Here is a 16,426-nt window from a genome sequence, read left to right as displayed (position 1 = left end):
TATAGAACTTTTGAGAGATTTATAAATTATAACCAATTTTTTCTATGAAAATTATATTTTTATAATGTATTTATGAAAATTATTATTTTACCCTTGATTTATATAAACTAGGATATAACACATATATATATATATATATAAATTTTTTAAGGCAAGCACCAAAATATTTTTTTCTTTTAAATGGTATAATTTTTATGAGATATTTTTTACCTTTACAATACCAGTCTATATTATTAATTTTATTTAATAAAAAAAATCAAGTAAACTAATATAAAAAATAAAGTTTTATAAAAAAAATTTAAAAATATGAAAATGAAAAAAAAAATGATAAAGAAGGTCATGATAATTTTGTGCTACCCAAACGTATTTTTCTTTTTAACTTTTTAAAATACTTTCCAAATATGTTTTTGTTTTTAAAAACTTAAAAATAAAAAAAAACAAAGTAAAAATAAAACAAAACTGAAAAAAAAAAGAAATAAAAAAAATAAAAAAAGAAACAGAAACAGAAACGATCCCAAACCATCTCTTAATTTCATGTTTTATTTTAACATCATTGACTAATTAATTACTTCAATGACAACAGCAACAACTTCATATCAAGAACCAACTAAACATGCAATAATTAATACACCCAAAAAATGACAAGTATTGCTCCTTCTATAAAAGAGACATATTTTTTAATTAATTTTATCAAATCCAACAATATTCAATAGATCTTAGTAATTGCAAAGAGAGGAAACGTAGTTTTAGGTTGTCATTAAGCAATTATAAAGTTACGGGAACCCTTACCTCCAAAACCCCTCCCAACTCTTCACCAGAGCAAGCCCTAAAAGTACATAATTTATAATATTGATTTAATGGTATATTAGCATCTTTCATCGTTAATCTATATATAAACCTAACTGCATTTCATTATCTAAAAGTAAACTACTAAAAAGTCGTTATGTTTGGCTCACTCAAACCTTATTTAAAATAAAAATAAAAAATATTAAAACCAAAATTACACAAAATAAAATTATCATTCCAGAAAACTTAATTTCATGTTTTATTGTAACATCATTGACTAATTAATTAACTTCAATGACAACAGCAACAACTTCATATCAAGAACCAACTACAAATGAAATAATTAATACACCCAAAAAAATGACAAGTATTTCTCCTTCTATACATAATCTTCCTATCTATATCCTTTCAAGCTAACTTCAAAGCCCTGAAGTGAAAGGAACTCCGGTGGCCGGAATCCAAGAATTTCCGGCCAAGAAGTTCCCAACGGTGAACTTTCCGGCCTCAGAAGCACTAGTTATAACATGATACCCTGCCCATTTAACTCTACCGGAAGTTGAAGCCCCACTTCCAGTGTTCATGTACTCACCATAATACAAAGTACTCAGAGCAAAGTCTCCATCCCATGCCAACCACCCTGCCGGATCAATCAAACTACCAAGTGATGTCTTCATGAACACAGTCCTTGAGTACTTCTGCCATGGCCGGCCAAGATACGTCTTGATGGAACCCTGCACTGATTGTAACTCTGACGTCGCCGACACCACCGAGTTATGTACAATTATGCCGGTGTTTTCATTTGGGTCTGTCCTGCCTTGTGCTGTGACTGTGTTCTGCTGCTGGCTCATTGGTTTTCTTACGTACATATTACAGTTTTGGAAGACAGCAGCAGCGTCTCCGAAGATGAAGTCTACGGTGCCATAGATGTCACAGTTTCGGTAGAATTGGCGTTGGGAGTAGACGTAGAGTGTGTCTTGGTAACCCTTGAAACTACATTGGTAGAACACCGAGAGGTCGGCCCCGGATCGGAGAGCCACTGCTTGATGCTTTTGTGGTCCGGCGGTGTTCTCGAACGTCATGCCTTTCGCAATAAATCCGCTTCCGGTGACCGCTGTTAAAAATTATTTTGAGATTGACATGTTGGAAAATTTTCAACAATTATGCTTCAAAAAGTCTAATTTAGAGATGGATGTTTATGACAAATATCTTATCAAAAAGGTTGTCTAGAAGATAACGAAAATGAAATTGTTTATTGATATATACATGCATGATCATGATGCATGGCAACAAAAGTTAATTTTAGAACTCACCAAATGTTGCTGACTGGAAGGTGGTTGAACCATCTTGAACATTCTTACTCCCTGTGACAATAGTTTGATCAATGCCATCTCCAACCATCATAATATTCTTCATTGAATTACCAATCTGAACATTCTCATTATAAACACCAGCCTTCACTGAGATCACAACCCTAGAACTCCCACTCCTTATCTTTGAAGAAGCCGAAACGGCCTCTGATATTGTCTTATAATCACCGGAACCATCTTGAGCTACGGTGAGATCAGCCTTACAGTTGATGATTGAAGGAGTTTTCTGTCCGAGATGGAGAGCCAGTTCGGGAAGTTATCGGAAAGTAAACGACGATTACCGCCTGATTTAACCGGAGAAAATGCTTTGTTTATGGCTAAAGAGTTGCTAATGAATTTAGATATGTTGTTGGATGTGAAAGGAAAGGATGGTAAGTGAGAAAGGTTAACATTCAGTTCCTTGAAGCCATTCATGCATGTTTGTTGGTTGGCTATGGCCGCACTTAACCATGTTTGAGAGTCATCAAATGAGACAGAATTTGGAGACATGCACTTGTTTAGGTGACTAATGGTATCCTCACATAGCTCAAGGCAGTCATTCCATGCAGCCTTGGCTCTCTCATCAAACAAGCTAACGTCTATTGATGATGCAAGCTTATGTGTCTGCACTGCATGGTCTAGGGTTGCTTGCAAGGCAGAGTTGAGGAACCCTAATGAGTCCTTAATGGTGTTGGATATGGAACTAGTGCAAACATAAGGGTAGGGTGTTTGAGTGCATGAGAGGATTGGGTCACTAGTGCAAACCCCTAAAGGCCATGAAAAAGAGAAAGCTAACAAATGAGCCATGAACTTAGCCATGCTAACAATATTGATGAATGAAGTTTTAATTTGGTAACTAAGTTGGCGAGGTTCGGGTTGGTATTTATAGGGCATGAAGGTTTATTTGGTCATGCATTGCATGGCTTGCGTAAAAAGAAACAACTCTTTTTTATTTGAATTTCAAGGGTTTATGTAGCCAAAACATGTGGATTTAGAACGCTTGGAAAGGTTATCTGAAAGTTTTGTGGACATTGCATTATGTTTTTGAATTTTAGGCTTTAATACTAGAAGGTCAAAAACAAGAAAATTAGAAATTAAGATGATGTTAAGTGGACAAAATCAGTTTTGCTTCGTACATATACTTTCATAAATGAAATAGATATTCTTTGGAGAAACTTATAATTAACTTGAGCCAAAAAAAAAAACCTTACAATTAACTTATATTAAATTTCTATCGAGAAATGTTAAGTATATAATAATTATGGCATATATATATATATATCAATATATTTTTGGTTGGTGGATCATGCATTGGGGAGGATTAATGGAGTCAGTTCATTTAAAATTTACAAGTTTAAAATAGTTATTCAAAAAAGCTTTTATATATAAATTAACAAAACTTTAACTTAATAATGAGTACACAAAGTAGACATTTAAAAATTAAAAATTTACTTTCTAATTAGGAATAGTTTGTTTATTAATAATAATAATAATAATTTTAAATTATTTGATAATATATTTTAAAAATATAAGTAAATTAAGTAAAACAAGGTTGAGTTAATTACCTTAAACTACACATAGAAGTATTTTCGTAATCATATGAAATTCACATAAAAATATGGATAACAGATAATAGGTAAAAAAAAATAAAATACTAAAATTGGGTGGGCTAGCAGAAGAAACACCTGGGTGATGTAATTTCTATGCCGGTAATAGTACCAACAAATTTTTTTTTTTCTTATTAATCGTTCCTTTTATTCCAACTTTGAAATTCTTTTGTTACTGATTGTGACATGTGTTGAATAATTCTTACCACAAACATTGTTATAAATAGATTAAGGATATTTTGATTAAAAATAAATTAAATAACAAGGAAAATATAACTTTCAAACCACGCCAATAATCAAATAAAGTATGTATATATCAAGGACAAGTTGACAAACAAGAGGCCAAGAAACATCTTGTCATTATAAATCTAATAAGATTTCTTGCCTTGTTTAACTATATTAGTTAAAGCAAACAATTGAATATATAGTTGCTTTATTTAAAACAAAATTCTATGATTCATTTCCTTTAAATTTTTCTTAATATATTGAATAGATGGAATAATATTTCCTCATTTTCTTAATGTTTTTTTTTAAAATTAAAACAAGGGTTAAAGTTAGTTGTGCGAGACTTAAATATTGATTGTTTGACGTATGAGCATCTCCTACATCATCAAGTTGACAGCATGAATGTTTTTCCAAACTTTAAAAAATTGAAAATTGATGTCACATATTTTAAAAAAATTGCTATTCACTCGTTTACCCACCCCAAAGCTATATTTTTCTTATAAACACAAAAAATTTCTTTTACTATGTGCCATCAACCTAGTTTTTATTAAAAAAAAAAAAAGTCATAGACAATGCCAAAGGTCAAAGATTACGGATAAAAAAATCAAAAATATCTATTAGCTTTTTAAAAGTATACATTAATAAATTTACAGTGATATATATAACGTACAAAAGAAAAAAAAAAACGGGGTTATATATCAAACTTTACACATTTAATTTTAGTCATTTCTAAATTGAGGTGTTTTTAGTAATTATGGACTTTTACACTTATAAAAAAATTTTGCATAGCTTTAAAAACATGAAATTGTTTGCATACATCTCAGGTAAAAAATAATAATAAATAAAATTATTTGCATGATTTTTATGTTTATACATATATAATTACCTGGCAGGATTTTTCTTTTATTTTGGTTTTTTATAATTTGTGTTTAATTTTTATTTTTAATTTCAACAACAACCCAAGAGAATATTGGTAACTTTGGGTGTTTCTTTATAGTTATAAATGTTTTTTTAATGAAATACCTTGGATTAAATGCCACCTGTCAAAATAGGAATTATGAATCTCGAAACTTACAGCAAGATATAAATGCCCTTTGACGGCATGAATTCTTTACTTACTATAAGAAGGAAGGGTAGTTCTCCAACGCCAACGGCAACGCCAACTAATCCTCCTAGAATAGCTACTAAAACAACAAGAGACCATGCATTAAGGGCGTGTTTGGTTCGCCGAAATGGAGGCCGAAGTGGCTGAAAAGATGAGTTCCAGACCACTTCCTTGTGTTTGGTTCGCCGAAGTGGAGGCCGAAGTGGTGATTTGACAACTTCCAAAACCAGCCACTTCCTGCTTTGACTTCCGGATTAAAATCTCCGAAGTGGGATTTGAGGCAACTGACTTCCTTCATGTGGTGTGTCATGTGGGTTACTTAGGATCATCTCCAAAAAAATTTTAATAAATAAAATAAATTTGTAAATTTAAAATTAAACCAATTTATTGTAAATATTAGTGAACCATTTAAGTTGTAATTTACGGGTTGATTTTTACAAGACTAAAAAAATAATTCAATTAAAAGTTGGGAAATTAGAATTAAATCAAATTATTGATAAACCATTTAAAATTAATTTGTAACTTACGGGCTCATTTTTTGCAAAATAAAACAAAAATAACTCAATTAAAACTTGTAAAATTAGAATTAAGCCAATTTATGTAGATCAACTATTAAAAATATAATGTGTGGTAAATAAAAGTAATTAACATAAAAAAAAACTTTAAAACAACATTATACTTTAAAAGCATTTATAATAACCTCTTTAACAAATATGGGTTAACCTCACCCCCTACTTCAAGTGGTGATTATAACCTCACTTCAGTATTACCAAACACAAAAGAACTGTTGAAATCACATTTCCAGATTTTCACTTCCATCATCCAAACACATGAAGTGATTCCTGATGTCACAATTTCCCTCTCAACCAAACACATGAAAGTAGAGACCTCCAACTGAATTCCACACTTCCACTGAAGTGGTATTTTCAGACTTCCATCACTTCGGTCGTACACTTCCTAACCAAACAGGCCCTAATTCTTTCAAGAATCTCCAAACACCCCTTGACTACCCTTCTTCTATTCTATATCTAAAATAAATAAATAAATAAATAAAAAGGCAAACATCTCAGAGGTAGTCTTTCTATGAAGGCGCATAGCCTAGCCCCTGTTATATATATATATATATATTGTGACAACTGACCATCCATGTGTCACGGGTGTGCGTGGATTTTCTAAATATTATCATGTGCCATGAGGTGGAGATTTAACATTTGGTACCAAAGATTTAGTGTTAATAGGCTAAGGCACTATTGGCTTGTATTATATATAAATGTAAGTTTGTAGATAAAGAAATATTCATTAAAAACCTATAACTATAGAATACCATCTTCATCATTGAGTTCCCAAATAGAAGGAATATTTTAACAGTGTTCTTTTGCTCATAAAATTAAGCTCTAGGCCTTAAAAACTCAAGCCTAGCTGGTTAAACATTCTTATAAGTAAAAATTTTAGTTCATGTATATTAGTATAATATATATATATATATATTATGGCTTCTTATTCCTTTTTATCCCCTTATTTTTTCCCCCATTTTACAATGTATCAAGTTCATTTGAGAATATAATAGAGTACATATATACCTCTATAAAAATATAAAATCACACACATATATATACCCTTACAGAGTTTGTCATCATTATATATAGAACAAAAAATATGAAAAAAATTATAATAATGAATGCAAAATAAGTAAAATATATTTATAACTTTTATATGTTACATTTCTATATATAATTATATTGGTTATATATTGTTTATCTATGTACATGATTTTTTTTAATATGATACGCTATGATACGCTATTTCTTATGCGTACTATGTCGCAAGTATAGTGATAGTGCAAATAGTAAAGTGTACCATGAGATAGAGTAGTTGATTCCACGAGGATTGGTATTCCTAATACTAGTCTTTCCTCTATTATCTAGCTGGCAAATTGAATGATGTTTGTTGAGTTCCTAAACTAAGAAAACATTGAAACTAAGACAAATGAAGAATCTACGGTAAGATCAATATGAGAACACTATACCTTTGATGTAAATCCCTTAAAACTACCTTACAACCAAATTTATATTGGCTAAGTGCTGAGCATTCTTAGACCATGGAAACTTCTAAATTAGAATGGCATATTGTACAGATTATGCCATAATTCTGGCCTATCCAAACAGGCCTAAGTGTAAATTCATGTTTATTAGTATATAATATAGCTTCCTATTCCTTTTTATCCCCTTACTTTTCGTATTTTTTTTTTTCCTTTTTACAATGTATCAAGTTCATTTGAGAATATAATAGAGTACATATATACCTCTATAAAAATATAAAATCACACACATATATATACCCTTACAGAGTTTGTCATCATTATATATAGAACAAAAATTATGAAAAAAAAATTATAATAATGAATGCAAAATAAGTAAAATATATTTATAACTTTTATATGTTACATTTCTATATATAATTATATTGGTTATATATTTTTTTTATCTTTGTACATGATTTTTTTTTTTAATATGATACGCTATGATACGCTATTTCTTATCCGTACTATGTCGCAAGTATAGTGATAACGCAAATAGTAAAGTGTACAATGAGATAGAGTAGTTGATTCCACAAGGACTGGTATTCCTAATACTAGTCTTTCCTCTATTATCTAGCTGGCAAATTAAATGATGTTTGTTGAGTTCCTAAACTAAGAAAACATTGAAACTAAGACAGATGAAGAATCTACGGTAAGATCAATATGAGAACACTATACCTTGGATGTAAATCCCCTTAAGACTACCTTACAACCAAATTTATATTGACTAAGCGCTGAGCATTCTTGGACCATGGAAACTTCTAAATTAGAATGCCCCTTTTCACAAAGAGTCTAAACCCTAATCCAATATGATGACAGCAATCGCCCTAGTATTACATTAGAAAGTTCCATGAATTTCACTATTAGATTTAACCCTAATCTGGAGAGTTTAAGTACACCTTACACCATATTTCTAGATTTGCACTCAACCTCTTTCCTCTAGGTGAGATCTATACATGATTGATTTCTCAATCCTAATCATGCAAACCAAGTATGTACTTAGAGTTTTCGCATTAGTAAACACAAGTTTGAAACAACAAAGAGGACTTACAAGAAAAACTCAAATAGATAAATAATAAAAAGGAAATCAACTACAAATTATCTCAAGGTTCAATGATCCAAGGCACCAATAAAAGTTACCTCTCATGATACAAGAATCCATAACGAAATCCAAAATTGAAGACATTAATGAAAACATACCCCTTATTCTTCTCTCTATGTGGATGATGGAATCTCTCTTATTAGAGTCCATCTTGCTCTCAATCTAGTACCCAAAAGTTCAATATTGCGGCGTCAACTTGCCCCTGATTGGCCTCATCTACTTAAAACTCTAGCTTCAAATGAAGCTTTCGCCAAAAATCCACTTAAAAAAACCTAATTCTCAGACTTTTATGCTGCAGGTAACTGGTAAAAAGATAGTGCACGCCCTTGTTTGAGGTGTGATTGACCCATGCTTTTTACTAGTGGTTCTTGGGACTCGAAATTTTGTAGTTTTGGACTTCCAATAATAAGCACAGCCGAGGAGCACGCTCGTGCTCTTCAAACATGCCTGTGCTCTGAGCAAAAAGATTGTGCTCTGGGTGTATTCTAAATTTCTCTTTACAAGTAATCTACATGCTTTAAGCACTACTGTGCTATGGTTGTGCTCTTCTCTAGAATTATGTTTTCTTATTCAATTTACTCTTATTCACCCTAAGTTCTATTATTTTTATCCCAAGTACCTAATACATGCTCAATAAACACAAAATCCCCAAGAAAACATAAAAATATAGAAATTCATGCTAAAAGACAAGCTAAGTACAAAGGTTTATAGTAATAACCCATGATTAACTTTCAAAGAGTGTGTGTATATATATGTATCTATTTTTTAAAGTACCATATTATTTGGGGTATATACTAAAGGAAAATTTTGATAAATATATGGTATGCAATACTTTAGTCTTGCTTGCCTTTAGTAGAGTTTTTTTTATAAAAAAAATAGATCACAAATCAATTTTTTTTTAATTATATATGTTCTCAAGTGGTTATGTGTTCATGATTTTTATTAGGATCATTTCTCTAATGTTAATTACTCTCTGACTCTGTCATGGAACCTCCGATCTAGAACAAATGTGAATGGAAGAGAAACATAATATTAATTTCATTAACATCATATAACTAGTGCACTGACTCAACTGGAGTTACTAAAACTAGTAATGCTTTTTTTTTTCTTTTTTTTTTTATTTTTTATTTTGCATGACTTAAGCCCTACAACTTCATAAGAAGAGGAATGTGACACCTCATTTTTTATTTGCTCTCTCGCCCAAAACACCCTTAAATATGCCTCTTTGACTTGTTGACTTTGGTATTTTTCTATTTTTTTGAGTTTGCATTTTGAAATGTATTACTTGGATTTCAAGTTGTGATATCTCTATATTGGTAGTTATAAACTTGATGCCTTTTGACTTTAATATTTGAAGACTTCGACTTTTGATGCTTGTGCAATTTTCAAGTCTAGTGAATTTGATTCTTTGACTTCTGTATGTAGTAGGACTTCAGAATTACATGCATTTTTCATTCATTTGAGATTTTTAAGTCTTGGCTCTTCCATGTTTTTAGATTTTGACTTAAACATTGCTACATCATGAGCCACTCGCATTATCAGGTCACCAATTTGAGTGTGATAAGGACACAAGTGTACATGCCGATCGCGTAATAATAGTGTGTAAAGCAAGATGACAGTCCAAGGGAAAGAACGAGAATACTAGTAATAACCCTAATTCTGAAAATTAGCCTAAATGATCAAGTGATGTGTGTGTGTGAACAAAAGAGAATAAAACAAAAAATATGGAAATAAAACAGGAGAGAAGTCAGGGGAAAGAAACGATGTCCCAACATAGCATCCCTATAAGGTTTGATAAAGTACAGGACAAAGGTTGTCTATGTATGCAATTGGTCTATTTGAACCGAGAGGTTTCTAGAATTATACTAAACCATTTGGTAGAGGATGAAGAGTAACTAAATCAATGCAGAGCTGATATAGTGATCCACACAATCGCATTAACACTCTATGAAATCTCACTATAGGCTAACAAGAATCTCCTAGATAGATAATCTCTCTTATAAGGAGAGATTACCTCTAATCCGAATGCATAGTAGAAATTTGATTTCTCCTAAAATCTACTCTACATGATTGCAAAAAGCACAGAGATACTCATTAACTCACTAAGGAGAATTGAGAGAGATGGAGTCTCCAAAGTACCCTGTACCTAGGCTTACTCACAATTCTCTCTAATCACGGCATGTTTATTCTAGGCGGGAATTTCTTCTCGTCACAAAGCACATCGAATATGATAACTAGGGCTTTTGCCACAATAGAAATCATGCATTCAAACAAGCAAATTGATTCAAATAGAAATGATTGTCATTAAGAAAACAAGTAAATCATATGAATCCAACAACCAATGTTAAAGAGTAAACCCTAGAGTTCAACTATACCCAAACATCTACAAATTAGCCCTCCATCAATGGAGGACAAGCATATAAGATATAAGACACGGAAGGAAACATTGAAAGCATAAAACCCCCAGTTTTAATCCTGCCGTAGGTCAAACACCGAGAAAACTTTAGGAAAGCTTTCACGCACGCCACTAAGATGAGCTTGACAGTTACAATCTCCTATCCTCTTGAATATGGATCCAAATCTCCTTTAGAATTGCCTCTTGAGCCTTGGAGATTTGTCTCTTTTCTTTCCTAACTTCACCTCAAAGAATCTAACAAAAGAAATTCACAGAATGCCCTAATAATCATCATCAGATCTATTTATACTCCGCTAACAGGCTCCTTGCAAGTGTAAGGACGTGGTCGTAAGGAGCTGGGGAAGATGGGTCGCGAGCATTAAGAGATCATTTATGGCCGTAAGTCCTGTCCGTAAAGTCTTCTGTCTATGTTATGGTCCAGTTTACGGTCGTAAGCACTAAACCGTAAGCTTCATTGTGCTGTCCCTTGTGACCACTCTTATGTGTATAAGCTCTGGTCGTAAACTCCTCTAGATGGTTCTTACTGGTATTCTTACGGGTATAAGTCCTACCTGTAAGGTCCTTTGGTTTGGCTCTGAACTCTTCCTTATGGGCATAAGCATGCCTGCAAGGTTCTCTGGAAAGTACTTACGGCCGTAAGCAAGGTTGTAAGCTACTCGTAAGCCACTTAGTTTTTCTTATCCTTGTTCAATCGATGCCGAGAGAGCTCTAACTTCTTTATTTAAGGTCTAGAATGCTTCTTTTAGCTTTCTCTTGTCTTTAATTGCTGCTCGAAGCCTGAGAATGAAAGTCACATTAGGTTTAGCACTGAATTCCACAATAATGTCCTAATACAAGCTAAATGAGTGCACAAAATGATATAAAATAATAGAATATTGTACACTAATCAAAGTGCTTTAACTTTTTTGGCTTGCAATATTTTTTATTTTTGTAATTATTAGCCCTTGAACCTTTCTCCTTTCATTAATTTGGAACTTTGTAATTATTAACTTATGATATCATAAATCGTCACATGAGTTCATTTCCTTTATCATTGCATAAGAAGCCTATCACCTCAGCATTGCAAGAGAGGCCTATTTTCCTATCACTTACAACGTCCTTCTTCTTTATCATTTAAGAAGCCCTAATCTATTATTTATTATTTAAGATGGGCTTCTCCTTTTTGTTGTCTGAAGATGCCTTACTTGAAAAGGGTCTTTTCTCTTTATCAGTCGAGAGATCCTCTTCTTTATCTTTGTCTAGAAAAAAACTTTTCGTTTCATTGGTTGGGAGTCTCTCATTTTCATTGTTCGAGAGAGTCCCTCTTCTTTATTACTTAAGGAGTCTTAGCATCATTTTCTCGAGCATGATACCAAGTGCTAGTGGCAACAAACCATACACTACACTAATCACCTTTTTGAACATAGGTAGTAAATGTTAGCAATGGGAAATCATGCACTATATCAATTATTGTTTTGGGTATCTTTGTCTTTATTACCATATGTGTCAAATATTAGCAAAGAATTACAGTAATCACCTCAATGGCAATAAGCGTCAACCCTTGTTAGTGCCAGGACATAATGATGAGGCTTTCTTAAAGAGAACAATCAACTCATTAATACTTTGACTTTACAGTAGTTTACTAATTTCAAAGGATGCCATCATCAACCCTTATGAGTACTAAGAGACAATGATGAGGTTCCTTAACAAAGAATAGTCAGTCATTGCATTGATATCACAATAAGTCCCGAACATCAAGGATGTGTTTATTAACCCTTGTGGGTGTTAAGAGACAATGATGATGCCATCTTAAAGAGAATATATAGTCAATTATTACTTTGACTTTATAGTAGGTTATTGGCTTCAAACAAAATGTTTATCAATTCTTATAAGTGTCAAGAGGCACTAGTGAGGCCCTTTAAAAGAAATTAGTCCACTACTGTATTGCGCCTCACAATAGGTCACTCACTTCAAGAAATTCTTCATCAACAATTGTGAGTGTCAAGAAGTATTACTGAGTCCCTTTCGAAGATAGTAGTTGACCACTACATTAGACTTCATAAATAGGTCACTAGCTTTAAGAAATATTTGCATAAATCCTTGTGAGTATCAAGAGATAATAATGAGGCCCTCTTGAGGAAGACAGTTGTTATATTGGATTTTATAGTAGATCAAGGGATTCAAGAAATATTTTCATCAACCCTTATGATTATCAAGAAAGAATAATGAAGCTTTATTGAAGAAAGCATTCGACCATTGCTGTATGGACCTTATAGTAGATTATTGGCTTTAAAAAATATCTTCAACAATCCTTATGAGTGTCAAAAAATATAAGTGAGACTCTGTTGAAGAGAGTAGTCGATCAATATATTGGACATCATAATAATTTATATTGGCTTAAAAAAAAATCCTCATTCAAAAGAGTAGTTGACTACTGCATAACCTCAAAGTAGGTCATGTGAGAGAAATCATGCAAACTTAAAAAATATCCCTCATCTCTAAAAATATAACATAAAAAAAATCCTCACTTTCTTCTGTTTTTGCAATTTAATATCCTCAACAATCCTTATGAGTGTCAAAGAATATAGGTGAGACTCTATTGAAGAGAGTAGTCGATCAATATATTGGACATCATAATAAGTTATATTGGCTTAAAAAAAAATCCTCATTCAAAAGAGTAGTTGACTACTGCATAACCTCAAAATATAGGTCATGTGAGAGAAATCATGCAAACTTATAAAATATTCCTCATCTCTAAAAATATAACATAAAAAATTCTCTGTTTCTTCTATTTTTGCAATTTAACCCTCTAATGATATTTTTCATACTTGACCTCAACTTTTTTTTTTTTTTTTCATTTTTTACAAGTATTCTATCATTTATGCAAATGAATTCGTAGACTTTTCACTTTTTACATTTCTCCATAAATTTTACAGATAAACCCAAATTTTACAAATAAATCTGAAATTTTACATTTTACAAAAAGTGCAAAATTCGCAAACAAGTCCAAAACTTTTGCATATTTATATTTTTTTTATAAATTTTGCAAATAAATTCTGAGTATTTTCTTTTTAATATTTTTTCATAAATTTACAAATAAACTCTATATTCTCAGAACTAATAAATCCAATAGATCTGACCAAGTAAATTAGATATATCACATCACATAATTTAGATCAAATATATCAAATGATCCTTGAAACGATTGCATGAGATTTTTATAGAATACTACAAAAGAGAAAAACAATAGTATTCTGACGAAGTGCCTGCTTATAAATTTCTTAAATAAGAAAGGAAAAAAAAATCCCTCAATCTTGATCTGGGTGTTGATGGATATCTTCGTTAATTGTTTTTGTAAATTTTTCTTCGTCCATATGTTTTTTTCCTCCACGCCTTGCTTTCCCTCTCGAATTTTTTTTTCCTTTTTCCTCTCCCTTTCATGTCCTTTTTGTTAAGCATATCTTCAGTGTTTCCTTTTTTTTTTCTCCTACCAATCATTTTTTCAATTTCTCTGTTTTCTCCTTTTCATCTCATGTCTTTTATTTATTAATTTTTAATTTTTTTAAATTTAATATTGTTAAATTTAATTTTTAAATTTTTTATTTTGAAAAATGATTAAACATATGTATATATATACATATATATGTGCAGCGCCAACAATATCCATATATGCATCAAATAATGATCGATATAATAATTCTTACAAATAATTTATTCATTCCCAAGGATTTAAATAAACCAAAATCTCTCTCTCTCTCCATATATATATGCAAACAAATTTGGCATTTGTTTTATATGAAAGTCTGTTAATTTGCCCACCAAACACACTTTGGCATGACTTATCATATCACAAAACTAATTAATAAGTTAGTTAAGAGAAAGCCAAAGATAATAAAAAATCAGGTCCGGCATCAATTAACATATATCCTTGACTATTTGAAGGTCGACCTTTAACTGAAGCCTCTTTATTTGCCTAACCATGCACGCCATTGACTTTGTAGTTTCATATCAACCTCTAAATTAATAAGATTGCTTTTCTATCTTGAACTCCAATTATGATTTCATTTACCCTTGTTCTTTTCAAACCGCATCTTTTGATAATGAACATAATTATGCCTACTTTTTTTTTTTTTTTTTTTTTTTTTAATTCTTTTTGCTAATTTTCTTACGTCTCTTACCATGCAAATTGTTTACTTGATTTAGATTAACAATATAATGTGAAAGGTTAACATCAATTTAGTTGAGATGAAGTTCAGTATATATTGGTTATGTAGCTAATTCTACATAGCACAATTGATAGGTAATATAGTGTGTGCGCCGATTAGGTAATATAATGTGTGTATAACAGGACCGGTATCAACCTACGAGGAAATAAAGAATACTAGTACTAATTTAGGACTTGTTAATTAGCCCAAACTAAAGTCAAATGTGTCAAGTCCAAAATGAAAATTAGAAACTAAAGCAGAAATAAAGTAATGGCGAGTCAAGCATAAAAGAGAGTTATTCAGGCAGAGATTTCCTATAGGGTTTAATTGAGTTCCAAACAGGTTACATTAAATGTTATAATACAGTCGAGCCGAGAAGGTTCTTAAATCATATTGCCTCCTTTCTTAGATGAACAATAACTAGTCCTATATAGTTTTGATATAGACTACCTTATGATTGCATTGCACTTAGTAAACTCTATTTAGAGAAGACATGTATTTAGTGAGTAGTAAATCCCTCTCTTAAGGCCATTAACCCTAATCCCATACAAAGCAAGAGAAATTTTTTTCTTGTACTCGCTCTCTACGATTGTATTCTGATCAGAATCTTAATGTCAACTCACTCTAGAGAATCAAGAGGAAAGAAATCTCAATCCCAGAGTGTCATATTTCTAGATGGACTTGTGGTTCTCTCTAATTAATTATGGTAAGGATATACAAGATGGATCTCTCATATGTCACACAAGTACATCAATTATGAAACTCCCAGCTTTCACTACAATAAAGTTCAAAACAAGAAAAAACACACAATTGAATTCAAAAACAAAGTATTGCAATAGATCAATCGATACAAGCTTTGAAGTCTACAACCATTGTCATAAAAAAGTAAACCCTGGGTTCTATGATAGGGATGCAAGTGTATGTGCCTATCGTGTAATAATATTGCTAGAAAGCAGGATGTCGGTCTACAGAAAAGAATGAGATTACTAGTAGAAACCCTAGTTCTGAAAATTAGCATAACTGATAGGGACGCAAGTGTACGTGCCGATCGCGTAATAAAGTATGTGTGAATGTAGAGTGTCAATCCACAAGGAAGAGAGTGAATACTAGTAATAGCCCAAATTTTAAAAAATAGCCTAAGTGACAAAATATTGTGTGTGAACAAAAGATAATAAAAGCAAGAAATACGAAGAAAACTGGAGAGAAATCGAAGAAAGAAACGATGGTCGGGTATAGAATCTATCTAGGGTTATGAAGTACAGGACAAAGGTTGTCTAAGTGCACAATCCTATTTGAACTGATAGGTTTCAGAATTATATTAAACCCTAATTTCTCAGGCGAAGAGTAACTAAATAGGTCCAGAGCTAATACAAACATCCACACAATCGTATTAACACTTTATGAAACCTCACTATCAGCTATCGACAATCTCTTAAGTGGATAATCTCCCTCGTGTGTGTGTATATATATATATATAGAGAGAGAGAGAGAGAGAGAGATTACCCCTAATTTGAATCAGAGTAAAGATGTGATTTCTCCTAAAATCTACTCCACGTGATTGCAAAGAGCACGGAGATT

The 16,426-nt window shown here is 31.8% G+C and overlaps 1 pseudogene; it reads right to left on the bottom strand.

Moving 5' to 3' along the window:
* Window positions 1–1,027: 1,027 nt before the first annotated feature.
* On the bottom strand, window positions 1,028–2,774 carry LOC120281942 (annotated as a pseudogene).
* Between the last annotated feature and the right edge of the window lie 13,652 nt (window positions 2,775–16,426).

Source organism: Dioscorea cayenensis, chromosome 18 (assembly GCF_009730915.1).
Source record: "Dioscorea cayenensis subsp. rotundata cultivar TDr96_F1 chromosome 18, TDr96_F1_v2_PseudoChromosome.rev07_lg8_w22 25.fasta, whole genome shotgun sequence".
NCBI lineage: Eukaryota > Viridiplantae > Streptophyta > Magnoliopsida > Dioscoreales > Dioscoreaceae > Dioscorea > Dioscorea cayenensis.
The sequence above is the reverse complement of the archived record's forward strand: the minus strand, read 5'-3'. Positions and strand labels throughout refer to the sequence as shown.